This window comes from Macaca thibetana, chromosome 1, assembly GCF_024542745.1.
Source record: "Macaca thibetana thibetana isolate TM-01 chromosome 1, ASM2454274v1, whole genome shotgun sequence".
NCBI lineage: Eukaryota > Metazoa > Chordata > Mammalia > Primates > Cercopithecidae > Macaca > Macaca thibetana.
In genome coordinates, this window is record NC_065578.1 from 218,016,423 (window position 1) to 218,034,285 (window position 17,863).

Consider the following 17,863-nt stretch of genomic DNA (forward strand, 5'->3'; position numbering starts at 1 on the left):
CCAAGGATTGTGAGTGGACCGTTGAGGAGAGCGACAGACCATCCGGTTGGTGTCCGGACTCGCACTCTATGGTTGTCCGCGCTCTGCGCTTCCTCTCTAGCCGCCAGTGCTCTATGCTCCGCGGTCGCGGGCGGCCAGCCTCCAGCCGGCCAGCCGCGAGGGGTGCGCAGAGGGAGGCGGGGCGGAAAGGCGAGAGGTGTCTCCTCCACCGGAGCCACGGGAGACCCGAGCAAGCTCCGTGACAGCACGTCGGCCGCCATGTCGCCGAGTGGGGCTGGAAACAGACCCGGCGCCCAGCGGTAGCCCTCCTTGCGCCTCCGATTCCCAGGTGAGGAGAGGAGGAGCGGGATGCAGGGGCACCCGCCGGCTCCTGGCCGGGATGGAGAGGCTTTCGGAAGCTCCTCGCTGCTCCCCCTGCGCTGTCCTCCTCCAGCCGCGCTGCCTCTGCCCTCCCGGTGAGGTGTAGCCCGGTCCCCTCACCTCCTCCGCCTCTCAGGTCGCCTGTTTTCCTCTCCTTTCTCAGCTGCTGTGGGTCTCCTATTGCTGCGCGTCGCGCCAATTTCTCTCTCCCTGGGGGACTAGCGCCAGAAGTCGTTCCTCGCCCGGCTCCTGGAGGAGCCTGCGGCTTCCAGGGTCTCCATTCCTGTCTGTTCCGTGGCCCACAGCCCGCTCTCCCCACCCTGGTGGATGGTTTTCATTCCCTCCCCACACCTGGTCCCCCCCATCACCACCACTTTGGTTGTCGAGAACCGCCTGGTGTCTCCCTTCCTTTCCTCTCTCTGGGCCAATATTTTCCTTAATTTTTTCAGTTTGTGTGTTTGAAAGACTTAGATTAAAAATGAAGAATTAAAAGCTTACAGTTCCTTTCTCAGCTTAACAAGATTAACACTTTAGGATGCTTATTTTATTCCTTATGTAAACTTAGTCAAACACATCCTACTGTGGAATGCGATTTAAAAGACCCAATTTTGAAGACTAAAAATAGCATGCTGTAATGGAAATTTTGGCAGTCTTTTTTTTTTTTTTTTTTTTTTAACCTATTGGGCAATGTTAGAAGACACGGTTCTTTGAGAGTGTTTTCTGTGTTTCAGGATCAAACTTAGAAAGAGCTTTTACCCATTATCCTTACCACCAAGGCAAGAAACGGCAGCCAATCAACTCCGTGTCTCAAAATACGTACAATCCTTTCTGCTTACTCTACTGAGAGCGTAATTGAGTTTGGCATTTAACTGCACAAGGAAAAGGTTCCTAAGGAATGTATCACCTAGCAAATAGTCTGAAGATTATACTCATGAAGCTCAAACGGATAAGGAATTGACAACCAAGTATGACCTTTTGTGGATTATAAATTCGTTAGGACATCGTAGAAAATATCTCATCAACTGTTTGTTGAACAAACTCTGGGGACTCACTCATTGGTCTTAATTTCCTTACATTCTTTTTTCGTATAGTTTTCTCACTGACAATTTTCTAGAAATGACTTTGCATCCCCTGAACCTGTCCCTATTACTGAGCTGCCTCCCCCTCTCCCCTTAAAAAACATTTTCACAGATTCAGAAATACACTTTTTTTTCCCCCTCCAGGACCTGGAGTCCTAGATATTTTTAAATCAGATGAAATAGAGTTATGTCTCTATGGTTCACTCATGGAAATGTGTCGTTGAATTTCTTACTTTTTAAATATACTTTTAAAAAAAATTATGGTGGCTGGGTATGGTAGTTCATGCCTGTAATCCCAGCATTTTGGGAGGCCAAGGTGGGAGGATCACTTGCAGCCGGGAGTTCGAAGCCAGACTGGGCAACATAGACTCTGTCTCTTTAAAAAAAAAAAAAAAGAAAAAAAAAGAGAAAAAGAAAAAATAAACACATTGTGGTTTTTTAAAAAAACCGTATGTTAAAATGCACTGTCTTATTTCATAATGTTTGTGAATCAAAGTTGGCCTACTGAGTCCTAGAAAAACTGATGTCATTTTTAATTTTGCTTTTGGGTGTTATTATATTCTTTTGGTTTTGGGAAGGAGAATTACATTGTAATATTTCCTTTTTACAGTGTTGATGGTTCATTTGTTTGTAATTGAAGGTACTTAAATAATAAAAAGACAGATTTTTGTACATCTTATTTTTTTCTGAGGTCCCAGGTGCTGAGAATGTTGATTTCACCTTAAAGATGAACTTTACGATCAGGATTTAGACATACTTTATTAGAAAAACTCAATTGGTATGCAGTATTTCCCATCTTTTTTCTTAAGAAGTGTGGTTTTCTATCCCATGCTGTTTGTACCTTTTTGAAGTAATTTTTTTTTTTTTTTTTTTTTTTTTTTTTTTGAGATGGAGTCTACTCTGTCGCCCAGGCTGGAGTGTAGTGGTGCAATCTCGGCTCACTATATAACCTCCACCTTTCAGGTTCAAGCAGTTTCTCCGGCCTCAGCCTCCCGAGTAGCTGGGATTACAGGCACCTGCCACTATGCCCAGCTAATTTTTGAGTTTTTAGTAGAGATGGGGTTTCACCATGTTGGCCAGGCTGGCCTTGAACTACTGACCTCAGGTGATCCCCCGACCTCGGCCTCCCAAAGTGCTGGGATTACAGGCATGAGCCACCACACCTTTAAAATGGTGCCAAGACAAAGTGATTCTGCTGATGATTTTTATAATCTCCAAAATTATCTTGTTCTCTCAATCAAGTTGGTAGCAAAGAGAAAATACTTTTGTTCCTGCTCTTTACATTTAAATATATTTATTTATTTGTAAAGGTGGAGTTTCGCTATGTTGCCCAGGCTAGTCTCAAATTCCTGGCCTCAAGCAATCGTCCCGAACCTCAGCCTCCCAAAGCACTGGCATTACAGGCATGAGCCATCACACCCAGCCTCTTTTGACTTTTAAATGACAGCCGGAATTGGGAAATGCCAAGCGATAGTCCTTGCTTGCTGTCAGAACTGAGGTTGTAGGTCTGTAGCAGCAGTGTTCCATAGAAATACAATGCAAGCCGTATAAGTAATTTGAAATTTTCTAGTAGTGATATTAAGAAAATAAAAAGAAACGGTAAAATTTTAGTAGTATATTTTGTTTAATCTTATGTATGCTATTTTAGCATGAAATCAATTTTAAAAGTTAATGAGCTATTTTACATTATTTCATACTGAATGTTACGTTTCTGAGCAGCACATATGATAGATCCTCACGTGATTTTTAAGCTGTCTTCCTACACGGAGAGTCTGATACTGTGGGGTAAATTAAAAACTCCTCTTCCTGAAGTGCTGTGGTATTCAATTTGAGAAGTTTCTATGCAGGAAGAGAGTTCTAAGTCTCTTCCTCTTAGTGTTTTTGTTTTGTTTTGTTTTGTTTTGTTTGTTTTGAGACCGATTCTCACTCTGTTGCTCAGACTGGAGTGCAGTGGCAGTCCCTGAGCCCTAAACTCCTGGGCTCAAATGATCCTTCCACCTCAACCTCCCAAAGTGTGGAGATTACAGGCGTAGCCACCATGCCCAGCCTCTTTCTCTTAGCGTTGACTGTGTTAACGCTGAGCCCCATGCTTGTTTCGTGAGGCTCATAAGATGAATAGTGTTCAGTCATTTCCTGGCGTGTCATTGTTATTAGTTATTTACATCTACACGTCAACAGTGTGTGAGGCACAGTGTGAGTTTCTGTCTACTAAATTGTAGGGAGAACTTGAGGACCTACAAGAAGATAGAACTTTATTGTGAACAGATAGAGTACCTGTTGTTGCAGAGTTATTTTCTGAATCAGTTTCAGGTAAGGCTAAGAGTTTTATAAATGTGCTTCTTTTTATCCTGGTGTTTCTTATCAAGGGAAAGATCAAATCTTTGAGCAAAATTTAGAAAGGAAGAGAGTAAGTTTTATGGCTGTAGAATGCTGGGAGCCTGAGTAAAGTAAAAGATTAACTTGCTTATGGTGGTTTAGGGAAATTTAAAAGAAAAGATGGCAGTTTTTGTATAAAGCAACTGACATACTGTCTCCATACATGCCTTAAGTTGTTTTTGCAACAAGGGTGGTGATTTACATAGAACCGTCTCTGGTTCAGAGCTGCTGTAACAAAGGTAGCTCTAAAGCCAGTTAACCTCCATGGGGATCAGTCAGACCCATCGTTGTTCCTGTCTTGACCTCTGTGCTCTGATAAACTTCCCTAAATACTACTTTAGCTGCAGTGTGTTACGTCGACATCAATAGCAAAATTAGCCTGAAGGCCTAATTAATATTCCGTGTAGTTTAATACAGGAAACATGCCCTCTTCTCAACCTTTATGGTATAAAGAAATTTTAAATTACCTGCTCAGTGAACAAACTCCCTCTGTCAAATATAGTCATGATAGACCTGGCACAATGTAGGGACTGTGGGGAGTGTTAGAGGATCAAAGACAGAATTGGGGAAGGGGTGTAGTTATTGGATGTTGCTTGTTTTGTGAGCCATGTGTGGATGTTCTATAAGAAAATAATAATGTTTTCTTTTAAATTTAAAACTAGATAGCCGTTTATTGGCACCCTTTTAGTTGGATAAAAGAGAAAATACATTGCTTGGTTTCTACAAGTGAGTCTTAGCAAATTTATTGTAGTTATTTTAGGAAGAGTAATTGGTAGTGCAGTAATCTTCAGTTTTTAAAAAACCCTGATAAGGTTTAAATGGGCTTTAAAAGCATTATATGCTTATTGAGAAATTGTAACTTAATATATGTGTGTCTTGATACTATTATGTAACCTTTCCAGTTTAGGGCCTTCCAGATTCACGTGAATACAGGCTTTCCTTTATGTAGCAGTCATTCTCATGGGGGAAATTATATATCCTTTCAGGGAATAATTTTGTTTTTTAAGCATTTGAAATAATTATTTGTAATATTCTTTAAAGAACACATCATTAGCAGAATTCTGAAGTCTTATAATAGCTTGAGATTTCTTAAATTGTTTTTATCGTTTTTGAGACAGCGTCTTGCTCCATCGCCTAGGCTGGAGTGCAGTGGTGCGAGATCTCGACTCACTGCAACCTCCAGCTCCGGGGTTCAAGTGATTCTCCTGCCTCAGCCTCCCGAGTAGCTGGGATTACAGGCGTGTGCCACCACACCCAGCTAATTTTTTGTATTTTTAGTAGAGGCAGAGTTTCACCATGTTGGCCAGCCAGGCTGGTTTCAAACTCCTGACCTCAAGTGATCCACCCATCTCGGCCTCCCAAAGTGCTGGGATTAAAGGCATGAGTGAACAAACTCCCTCTGTCAAATATAGTCATGATAGACCTGGCACAATGTAGGGACTGTGGGGAGTGTTAGAGGATCAAAGACAGAATTGGGGAAGCGGTATAGTTATTGGATGTTGCTTGTTTTGTGAGCGATGTGTGGATGTTCTATAAGAAAATAATAATGTTTTCTTTTAAATTTTATTTAAAATTTATCTAAGACTAGATAAACGGCTATCTAGTTTTTATCTTAGTTTTGAGATCCTGCTCTTTAACATTTTGGAGATGGAAACTTTTTGCCATATACCCTCCACCCTTCCATCTCTTAGGACTTCCTGTTTTTCATCATCATTAGCCATGTGGAAAGGAAAGACAGTTTGTGCCTATCAAAATACTGACAAATCAGTATCTTGTCAGTATTTTGTCAAATCTCAAACTAAAATTCCTTTTAGACAGAGAAAAATTCTGAAACAGTAAATGGTAAATTTTGTCACATTTATTTACTTATTTTAGAGATGAGGTCTCACTATGTTGCCCAGATTAGCCTTAAACTCCTGGGCTCAAGTGATCCTCCTGCTGTAGCTTCCTGAGCCGGGACTACAGGCATGTGCCACACTGTCTGGTTAGTCACCCTTCATCGACATTTGGGCATTTGATATTTAAATTGACAGTATCTAGGCAATTATAGAAGTTAACATTATTTTGCAATTGGCATACGTATTAAATTTTCTTATGAGAATAGTTGCCCTGTTTTTTTCCTGGAGAGCCACTGCCTGATTAAATAATTACATATTTTTTTCTATCTTAGCTGCATTTTGAAAACTCAGTGAATTAGGTAACTGTGGTTTTCTAATTTGAATGAAGGTAAAGTAACCTTTAAAAAGACTTTTTGGCCAGTCTCAGCCATGCCTGGGACTCGCGCCTGTAGTCCTGGCTACTCTGGAGGCTGAGGTGGGAGGATCACCTAAGCACAGGAGGCCAAGGCCGCAGTGAAGCATGACTGCACCACTGTGCTCTGCACTCCAGCCTGGGTGACAGAGTAAGACCCTGTCTCAAAAATGCACAAATACATGAATTAAATAAAGTACTTTTTATGTTACAGAGTTTGAAATAAGTTATTAAAAAATTTGGGAATTTTATAAGATCAAATGCTGCTGTCCTTGAGTATTGGGTAACATACTGCTTATATTTTGATTTTTTGTAAGCATTGTCTTTGTTCATTATTTTTCTCTTTTGCAGCTGTTAGTATACAACTGAATCTTAAAAATAATTTTTAGATGAACTGAAAAACATTACCTAAGATTTTTCAATGAGGATTTATTTTTGTGAAAATTTGTGTGGTTTATTATTTAAATAGAGATGAGATCTCACTATTTTGCCCAGGCTAGTCCTGAACTCCTCAGCTCAAGTGATCCTCCTGCTTTGGCCTCCCAAGGTACTGGGATTATAGACATGAGCCACCGCTCCCAGCCAAAAATGTATTTTATTTGTTGAATAATAGATAGGGGAGTTACTTAGTTTTGTGTCAGGTATGTGGTTTTTCTAATTATTAATTTTTTAGAAAAATAGAAGCAGGGTTTCGCCATGTTGCCCAAGGTGGTCTTGAACTCCTGAGCTCAAGCAGACTGCCTACTTCAGCCTCTCAAAGTGCTGGGATTACAGGTGTGAGTCACCGCGCCAGGCCTGAGTTAATTGTTTTTACCTCATGAAGCAACGAAGAACATTTTAGATTTTTTTTTCCACTTGTGAAGCATGAAAAAGTTTACTTAGATTGGGTCTTTTAAGAATTCATGTAACCAACATGATTTCCTCCCTCAGAGTCAACTCAGATGAAAAGAGGGGTGGACATTTGTGCAAATTATACTGGTTATAATTATTGTGAAATTTAGTTTCCTGGAAAAGTCATTATTGATACCCATTTGTGGCATCTTAATTCAAATTCAGCCATCAGGCTTTATTTTAAATAATTTACACAGTAATCTCTAGATTATTTTTGCTACAAGTATTTTTCTAATTTTGTTGTTCTTTGCCATGCCAGTTAGAGTTATATCTGTAGCATTGGATAAGCATTGTAAAGAGCCAAAATTAGAAGTAATGCCCTTTGTCTTCCGTATTTTAATCATGTAATATATGTTTTGTGACTCGGAAGAGAGAAGATAGTCTGTCTTTTAGTATTACATTTGAGGCCGGGCGCGGTGGCTCAAGCCTGTAATCCCAGCACTTTGGGAGGCCGAGACGGGCGGATCACGAGGTCAGGAGATCGAGACCATCCTGGCGAACACGGTGAAACCCCGTCTCTATTAAAAAGTACAAAAAAAGTAGCTGGGCGAGGTGGCGGGCGCCTGTAGTCCCAGCTACTCGGGAGCCTGAGGCAGGAGAATGGCGTGAACCCGGGAGGCGGAGCTTGCAGTGAGCTGAGATCCGGCCACTGCACTCCAGCCTGGGTGACAGAGTGAGACTCCGTCTCAAAAAAAAAAAAAAAAAAAAAAAAAAAAAAAAAAAAAAAAGTATTACATTTGAACTCTCTCTTTTTTTTTTTTTTTTTTTATTATACTTTAAGTTCTAGGGTACATGTGCACAACGTGCAGGTTTGTTACATATGTATACATGTGCCATGTTGGTGTGCAGGACCCGTTAACTCGTCATTTACATTAAGTATATCTCCTAATGCTATCCCCCACCGAACTCTTGTTTTAAAATTAGTATAATAGATCATATATTCACCAAAGCTCATCTTTTCTCTAGCCAGAGAAAGATGTATTTCAAAATAACCTAAAGTAAAATAGTATTTAATTCAAGAAGTTAGTTTTTATTATATCAGGTGACCTCTTGGTTGGTTATAGTTTCATGCATTCTGATGCCTATGGGCTTTTTATCCTTCCTTTCTCACTGTATAGCTGGGGAAAACCTAGGGATTGCCCAGTTTCAAATGCCAACAGAGCTTTAACCTATGTGTCCTTGGCTTGCCTTCCCTGAAGCCTCAAAGAGTATAGCTGTGAGTGCAAAAACCTTATGAGCAGAAATTCTGCTCCAGGAACACGTATCTAGGCTGAGGAAACATATTCTAAGAATATCTGTTTTGTAACTGAAGCTTCCATGTACTTGTGTAATGCTTTGTGTAAAACCATGTACTTTGTATAGCCTTTGCCGGAGAGTTTCCATTTTCCTCCAACTCTTCAGTGTAAGTGAAAAACTGGGTCCAGAATGTCTCTATAGATTATTCTGCCTTCCCTCACCTTTTAGTTTTTTCCATGGAAAGCTGACAGGTCAGAATAGGTCATATTTTATTAGAAACTTGAAAGTGGCAGGGGATAGAAGTGCAAATCTTATTCTTTGCCTCTTTTTTCCTTCTTGATTACAAAGTAATGATGCTCCAAATATTTTTTTAAAAGGTTGTAAATTTTAACTTGAGGAAGACATGGTTATTCAAAAATTAGTGTTTTTTCTTTTCCTTTAAAAAAATTTTTTTTAGAGACAGTGTGTTGCACTATCGCCCAGGTTGCCATCCAGTGGCATGATTGTAGCTCCGTGCAGCCTCAAACTCCTGGACTCAAGCAGTCTTCTCACTTCAACCTCCCTAGTAGCTGGGACTGCAGGTGTGCACCACCATGCCCAGCTAACTTTTTTTTTTAAAGCTTTTTGTAGAGATAGGTCCTCCCTGTGTTGCCCCAGCTGGTCTAGAACTCATGGCTTCCTCCAGGAGCGATCCTCCTGCCTTGGCCTCCCAAAGCACAATACGTGTATTTTTCAGAGGGAATTCTCAGGTTTCATCAGATTTTTCAAGGAGTATGTTACTCAATAAAAGGACAAGAGCCACAGCATCAATTTGACTTAGTTGGTTATTGTATGTCTTTCCTAAATTTATCTTATAAGCAGCTATGGTTTTATAAGGATTCCTATGTAAAAGCATCATTTTTAGTAGTATTTTATTTAAAACAAAAATAATTTAATAGATTATGGGCCAGACCCGGTGGCTCACACCTGTAATCCCAGCACTTTGGGAGGCCGAGGCGGGCGGATCACGAGGTCAGGAGACTGAGACCATCCTGGCTAACATGGTGAAACCCTGTCTCTACTAAAAATACAAAAAAATTAGCCGGGCATGGTGGTGGGCGCCTGTGGTCCCAGCTACTTGGGAGGCTGAGGCAGGAGAATGGTTTGAACCTGGGAGGTGGAGCTTGCAGTGAGCCGAGATCGCGCCACTGCACTCGAACCTGGGTAACGGAGGGAGACTCCATCTCAAAAAAAAAAAAAAAGATTATGAAGAAAGTCATGGTGAGTCAAAGAACAAATCTGAACAAATCTTCCTCAAGTATTTTATTTATTTATCTATCTATTTATTTATTTTTGAGATGGAGTCTTGCTCTGTTGCCCAGGCTGGAGTGCAATGGCATGATCTTGGCTCACTGCAGCCTCCGCCTCCTGGGTTCAAGTGATTCTCACCTCAGCCTCCCAAGTAGCTGGGATTACAGGTGCCCGCCACCAAGCCTGGCTAATTTTTGTGCTTTCAGTAGAGATGGGGTTTCAGCATGTTGGCCAGTCTGGTCTTGAACTCCTGACCTCAAGTGATCCCCCTGGCTCGGCCTCCCAAAGTGCTGGGATTACAGGTGTGAGCCACCGCGTCTGGCTCCTCAAGTATTTTTTGCCTTGTATCTTTTATACCTTTAGGAATTACTCTTTATATTTTTCTAGTACCTTGTGGGGTATTTTTTTTTTTAAATCATTTGTTCTCTGTGCATTTTCTAGAAAAGTGAATAATTATTGTGGTTGAGTTTTTGCTGCAAGTCCAAAGACTTATTCACAGACCTGGGATTAGGGTAAAGGCAACTGCTGTTTTGTGATGAGAAGAATGGGTCCATAGAGAGCTTGATTGTACAGACATGTTCCCTGATGAATAAGGAGTGGGTGAGAAACTGGGTACAGGTAGAAAAATTATCCTTGAAGAGTGGATAGAAACATTCTTCTACTGAGATGGAGGTGGAGCTTCTATTTACTTTTCCAGCTGAGACTCTGTTGAGCCAGGAATGGGTAGGCAGGGGACTGGAGACTGGTGATGAAGGCTGAGAATAGCTCTGGAGGAAGGTCGTCTGTCCAGCATTAAGGTTCCAGCTGAGGTTTCATGGGTACTGCTTTGAGAGAGTTATTCATTTGTGTAGTTGTGATGCTCTTTAGCAATAGATTGCAGATTGACGATAGGAGCAGAAAACGTAGTTAGATTGATCAGGGCTGGTGGTTTATAGGGTGAGTGCAGTAGAAGTGTAAGAAGACTAAGGAGTAGCAAGAGATGATACGTGGATTCGATACTAGATAGGAAAGGAAGTCGTGCCAGGATGGGGCTGACTAACGTGACCAAAACATTGGCAGGAGTTCGGCACTCTTGTGGTTGAACAGCTGGGGTGAGGGCTTGAGAGTAATCAAGGAATAGGAGTTTAGAGCCAGATAAAAGGATATGGATAGTGGGATGTTGTTGAGACTCATCTGAATTGAACAGATTTGTTCTGTTTATTTTGATATTCAGTAACAACATAAGACTGGAGTAACGTTGGCTAAATGACCAGACCATAGGATATTATTATAGATTTTTGAGACACAAAAAATTATTCATTCCACAAGTATGTGAGGTCATTGCTTTTATTATGCAAAACAGAAAGATAGTATTTTCTGAAGATTAATCTGCCTCTGATATGCAGGATGGATTGAAAGGGATATGTGAGAAAATGAAAGCCTTAATTAAAAGTAAACATCAGCCTAAACTCTTTGAAATTTTATAACCTCTGAAATGATAGAATTAATGAGTTTTTGCTTTGTGTTCATAAGAAGAGAAGAAATAAGCTAGTGAACTCCTGGCTTAGGTTTTGTAATTTTTAAAATTGTGTTTGCCATATAGATTTTATGTTCTTTATCCTACTCAAATTGATAAATTAATTTTAATTTATTGAAAATCCATTTAACCTATACACTATGATATACATATGCAAGAAAATATGTCATGTTAGTGTATAATTTTGAAATATGGTAGATTTTGAATGACTGTTGAAACCCAACATTCCTGTTAGCTTAATGACTAATGTCATGAATGACTTTATATAGATTTAATTTTTTTAAGAAAGAAACAGGAAATATACATGAAAAGTCTTTTGGTTAGTATAATTTATAATTCATTTGGTATATATTGTATAGAATTTTATTTCTTCATTTTACTAGAATTTTAAATGTCACCTCTTTTGACTTAGGGTTCAGTAAACCTATTGTGAAAAGTTGTGAAACAGTTTGGATGAGTTGTTTTTTGAGATCTATACAGTTCCACCATAGAGGTCTCCACTTTGTGCCCTGGAAAACTGGTTTTGTAGGAATTCCTGTTTCTGTAGGTTATTGGCAATTACAGCAAGAGTCTCGGTGGTGCACTAAAATAAGGTCCTAAGCAGTGGATATCTACTGAAACAGTTGATAAATACACTTTCTAAAAGAAAAAAACCCACACATTTATTACATAACACATGTCAAAGTGACTTTCCACAGTGTGTGGCACACAGACAGCACTTAGTAAATGGGGTGTTTGTTTTTAATTTGCTAAACTTTTGTTATTACTTTGTATTTATTTGGGTTATTTTCTTTCTAAAGAGGGGAATAATATTAATATTTAAATGACCTGCGTAATATTCTTAGTGATTAAAAATAAACTTTTATGTCCTTGGTTCAATGATTTAAAAAACATGTTTGAGTTTAAAATCTTACATTTAAATGTGCAAAATACAGAAAAGTACAAAAATAAAAACTCGTAAGACCTGATTGTTTAAACGTGTGTAGCACATAGTTGAATTCCCATCAACTAAGAGGAAAAAGTGTTAACATTTTGGTATATTTATTTTCAGTCTCTTTGGAGTGTGTGTTTTTACATAGTTGAGGTCATATTTACAATTTGTTTTAGATTCTTCTTCTCTCATTATGGACACATAATGTATATTTTTTGTGGTTTTGTAACAGGATAAACATTTCCCTATTATTGAACATTTGTTTTCAGTTTTTTCCTCACTGCCACAGTAGTCTTATGTATTCTCATGTTGCTATTTAATAATAAAGAAATACCTGAGACTGGGCAATTTTAAAGGAAAGAGGTTTATTTGGCTCACACTCCTGCAGGCTGTATGGGCATGACATCATTCAGCTTCCGGGGAGGCCTTAGGGAGCTTTTACTCATGGTGGAGGGTGAAATGAGAGCGGGCACATCACATGGCAAGAGCAGGAGCAAGCGCAAGCAGGATGTGCTACACACGTTTAAACAGTCAGGTCTCAGGAGAACTCACTATCATGAGGACAACAGCCAAAGAGATGGTGCTAAACCATTCATGAGAAATCCACCCCTACGGTCCAATCAACAATCAGGTCTCACGAGAACTCACTCACTATCACGAGAACTCACTCGCTATCGCGAGGACAGCAGCCAAAGAGATGGTGCTAAACCATTCATGAGAAATCCACCCCTACAGTCTAATCAACAATCAGGTCTCACGAGAACTCACTCCCTATTGCAAGGACGACAGCCAAAGAGATGGTGCTAAACCATTCATGAGAAATCCACCCCCACGGTCCAGTCACCTGCCACCAGGCCCCACCTCCAATACTGAGGATTACAATTCCATATGAGATTTGGGTGGGGACAAATATATAAACTATATCACCTTGGATAAGCTATTTAGCTTCCTTTCCGCTTAGTTTTCACGTTTATAAATGTGGGAAATAATACTTCCTAAGAGTTAATGAGGATTAACTGACATAATGTGTATAGGACATGTAGAGCAGTCCTTGAAATAAGCCTGTAAAATATTGCCCCTGTGTTCATCTTTGTGCACAGAGGATCTCCTCTTTTTTCCTTTTTATGGCTACTGAAAAAATTTTTAGCATAAATCCCGCAATAATAAAAGGACTTAATTGCTTTAATCTTACTACATATTGTGAAATCATTTTCTGATAAGTTATGGCAGTTTACATTCCTCTTGAGCAGCATGAGACTGTGAATATTTAATCGAACCCTCACCAGTATTACATATTCTCATTTATTTATTCATTTATTGTAGAATTAGGGTCTTGCTTTGTTATATAGACTAGAGTATAGTGATGTGATCATAGGTCATTGTAGCCTCAAACTCCTGGGCTTAAGCAATCCTCTAGCCTCATCTTCCAGAGTAGCTGGGACTATAGGTATAGGCCACCACACCCAGCTAATTTTTTTTTTTTTTTTTTTGAGACATGGCCTTGCTCTGTTGCCCTGGCTGGGGTGTAGAGACCACTGCTCACTGCAGCCTCGACCTCTTGGGCTCAAGTGATCCTCTTACTTCAGCCTCACAAGTAGCTGGACCACATGCATGTGCCACGAACGTCTGGTTAATTTTTTATTTTTTTGTAGACACAGGGTCTCACCTTGTTGCTCAGGCTGGTCTCAAACTCCTGGGCTCAAGTGATCCTGCCACTTCAACCCCCAAAGTGCAGGTATTACAGGCCTGAGCCACTGTGCCTGGCTCATGTTCTCGTTTTTTAAAATCCTTGTTTGAGAGGCAAATGAATTGCCCATTTTAGTTAGAGAAGGAGATTTATAGAAGACTAGTAGAGGATAAAGTTAGAGAGCTGGTTTGCTGAGATACTGGAGATACTTAAGAGTTGGGACTGTGTTGGGTGTCGTGACCCTCATAGTTCTCCACAAGGACTTGAACTGGATTAAGGGCACCATGAGTCTAGAGGCAGGTCCAGTAGGCTCCACCTTCCCCATCCAGCCAAACCGGTGGCCTCAGTTTCCTGTAAAAATTTCTTTTTTTTTTTTTTTTTGAAACGGAGTCTCGCTCTGTCATCCGGGTTGGAGTGCAGTGGCCGGATCTCAGCTCACTGCAAGCTCCGCCTCCCGGGTTTACGCCATTCTCCTGCCTCAGCTTCCCGAGTAGCTGGGACTACAGGCGACCGCCACCTCGCCCGGCTAGTTTTTTTTTTTTGTATTTTTTTAGTAGAGACGGGGTTTCACCGTGTTAGCCAGGATGGTCTTGATCTCCTGACCTCGTGATCCACCCGTCTCGGCCTCCCAAAGTGCTGGGATCCTGTAAAAATTTCTTGTCTTTGTATCTGAAATACCGTTACATCCCACTTCTTCTTTTTCATCTATCTAATCTTTCTTATCGTGATTCACTTTCATTTCCTCTATGTCTTCACAGAAGGCTGGCCAGCTAACACGGCATGGCAAAGTAGTGTCGCCTCTGCTGACAGACTCCCTCTAGGGAGAAAGAAGGTGGCCGAGCCAGTAAAGCTTAGGCATTACCAAATTTGCCAATAAGAGAAATAATTCTACCTTGCCAGAAGTGGGTGATGAGTAAAGGAGTGTGGGAAAGTTTCTACACTAACACAGCCCTCAATATTTATATTAATTTTACTTTTAAACCATATTAGCATATGTCCACTGTTTTTTAAAAAGTCGTTTTCCTGAGTTTAAAAATCTGCAACTTACAACTCAGTAGGTTGTGCATAGACATTTTGCAACAGAAGATACACAAATGGCCAAAAACACGTGAAAAGATGCCCAGCATCATTAGCCGTCAGGGAAATACAAATCAAACACAGTGAAATATACCACTTCACACCTGGAGATAGAGAAATCCAAGCCCGACCTTGTACATCTGATGGAAAGAGAATTGGTTGAACCCGGGAGGTGGAACTTGCAGTGAGCCGAGATGGCACCATTGCACTCCAGCCTGGGCAACAAGAGCGAGACTCCATCTCAAAAACAAAAGAGATTTCAGTGCTCAGGGTTGTATTTCTGTTTACAACTGTGGGGGTAAAATTAATAAATTTTGCCTTTGGGACAACATCACATCACGTTTTAGAAACAAAGATTTCTTGGTAGTCGATGGTGGGAGAGTTGGATCCTCATGTGTGTATGATAAATAAGAGTGTGAACTTGAAAGAACTGGTGCCGTCACAGTTTATACCGTATTCCATTAGTGAACAAAACTTTAATTTTTACAGAGCAGCATTATGTTAAATGACTATTATTTTAACCTTATTGATATTTTTTGCATGTACTAATTTGTAAATTTGTTTTGGTTTAATTGTGTTAGAGTTAGAAGCACATAAAAATTATGTTTTTACATGTTTTTTTTATTTTTTATTTTTGAGATGGAGCCTCACTCTTATCACCCAGGCTGGAGTGCAGTGATGTGATCTCGGCTCACTGCAATCTCTGCCTCCCAGGTTCAAGTGATTCTCTTGCCTCAGCCCATTTAGTAGCTGGAACCGCAGGCATGCACCACCACGCCCGGCTAATTTTTGTATTTTTATAGAGACGGGGTTTTTCCATGTTGGCCGGGTTGGTCTCTAACTCCTGACCTCAGGTGATCCACCCACCTCGGCCTTCCAAAGTGCTGGGATTACAGGCATGAGCCACCGCACCCAGCCACAAATTATATTTCTTAATTCTTTTTATCCTATTACCCCTTCCCCTGGCTACCATCCCCTACCCTCCACCCACATCCACAGTTAAAGATAAAGGAGATTAATTTTGCCTGTAGGAATCCATGGAAACTTGGCCTTCAAACTTCAGGCAAGCACCAGAGTGGGAACGTTTGGAAGTCTTGTTCTAACATGTTTTTACTTTAAAATGTTTTAAAAATTGAATTAGGTTTTTATGTTTTTAGAACCATCTTGCCCTGCCTTTTCTAGCTTTTGATGGGACATTGCCAAATTAATAGACTGTTTTAAAGATTACTAAGATGGGCAGCTTTCATTTCAGTAAAGAAAAGAACCTGTACTAAAGGAATTAGTCAGGTGAAAATGCTTTTGTGATTAAAAATGATCTTCAGAAACTGATACTTCTCATGAAGTAAATTTCAGCAGTACAAGCAAACCCTGTTTTTCTGCAGTTATGACTTTGTTGTTCTTACCTCTCCTCCACACCTGCCCACCACAGCGCCACTCCCTTCACAGCCTCTTCCTACTGGCACCTCCTTATCCAGTTCTCTGTCTAGACCCTCTGCTATCCTCTGCGTTTGTTTTTGAACTGCACTTTGGATTAAAGTACTACCTTTTTGTGGCTGTTACCCAAAGTTTGTCTTCACTTTCGCTTGGAATTTGAGGTTACTCTACTGTTGTTCAGACTTTACCTTTAAAATTCCAGGAACATCCTATTAGTAAAACAATGAGTTTTTAAATTTTTGGTAAAGGTGGTCATAATTCTTACAGGAACCAGTTTTATTCCATTTCGTTCATAGATTTTCATTTTGCCTTTTTAATGGGCATAGAATTATCTTTCATGTTTTTCTGTAGTGGAGAAACCTAGTTGTGAGAAGGTGAACCTTTCAAATAAAATTGTAGTTGAAGAAACAAAAGTGGAAAGACTAGGTTAAAATAAATTTGACCCTGGCCTAATTCCATTTATCTCATATCCACTTTAGAAAAGAACTAAAACAGGCTGTGCATGGTGGCTCACACCTATCGTTTCTTTGTGTTTTTACTAATTCATGCTTCTTGTTTGGACTTTGCTGACTTGTCTCTATATGAACTCTGTCACTGACAAAAATATCCTCTGTTCTCAAGTTTCCCTCTTCTGTTTCCTACCAGATAATACTTGTGGTTTTTTTTGTTGTTAAGTACATTTTAAACATCATCTTTAGAGATATAACCATTTTTTTTCTAAATCTGTATCCTTGGGTAAGAGGTAGTGTGAGACTTTAGTATTGTAGTTCAATTGAACAAACATTAATTAAACACCGTTTATATGCCTGGGCTGTGTTTTGGTAAGGATTGTAAAAGAAGTAATGGGCACATTCTCATGCTGCAAACATTCAAGCACTTGAATTCCAGATGGGAAATAATATATATGCATGAAATAACTTGAGAAAAATTCTGAAGCAATAAATAAGCAAATTCAAGACAGTGTCTAGTAAATACCAGAAAAGTTACAGTGTTTTAAAATAAGCTCTAAAATTATTGTGCTTTAAAAAATGGGTCTCTGAAAATGTTTCAGTATGGATTCTGTATTAACCATTGCCTTTGGCTGGGTGCGGTGGCTCACGCCTGTAATCCCAGCACTTTGGAAGGCTGAGGTGGGCAGATCACGAGGTCAGGAGATCAAGACCATCCTGGCTAACACGGTGAAATTCCGTCTCTACTAAACATACAAAAAATTAGCTGGGCGTGGTGGCGTGTGCCTGTGGGCCCAGTGGGAGACTGAGGCAGAATTGCTTGAACCCAGGAGGCGGAGGTTGCAGTGAGCCGATATTGTGCCACTGCACTCCAGCCTGGGGACAGAGAGAGACTCCGTTTCAAAAAAAAAAAAAAAAAAAAAAACTGGCCTCTTCTAAGGCTAAATAGTATTATTACAATTTCTCTTCCTCCTCCTCCTCCTCCTCCTAACTTATCAAACTCTTCAACCCCCAGCTCAAATTCCATCTTGCTTATGGAATCTGCCCTGTGCACCGCAAGCAGCACAGCATCTGGAGCCGGTCTGCCCAGGTTGAGTCCTAATTCTAAGACGGTTTGACTTTGGATGAGTTGCTTTACCTATTAGTGCCTCAGTTTGCTTGCTATAAAATGGTAGTGCTGATAATAACTACCTCATAGGACTGTTGTGAGGAATTGTTACTATATGAGTGGCAAAGAGTAAGCACATATATAAATGTGTCTTGTTATTCTCATACTCTGTTATTATG

The 17,863-nt window shown here is 40.2% G+C and overlaps 1 protein-coding gene across 5 annotated transcripts in view; it reads left to right on the plus strand.

Annotated features, from left to right (window-relative positions):
- Positions 1-9: 9 nt before the first annotated feature.
- Positions 10-17,863, plus strand: part of CNST (consortin, connexin sorting protein) — a 116,449-nt gene continuing 98,595 nt past the window's right edge. Inside the window, exons 1-2 of one of the 5 annotated variants that reach the window (XM_050771636.1) lie at positions 242-328; positions 14,375-14,522. The gene's annotated coding sequence lies outside the window, so the exon portion shown is untranslated. Of the gene's footprint in view, positions 329-3,091; positions 3,750-14,374; positions 14,523-17,863 lie in introns of those variants that run through there. The other 4 variants (XM_050771627.1, XR_007721716.1, XM_050771618.1 and 1 more) reach the window with 4 other exon arrangements.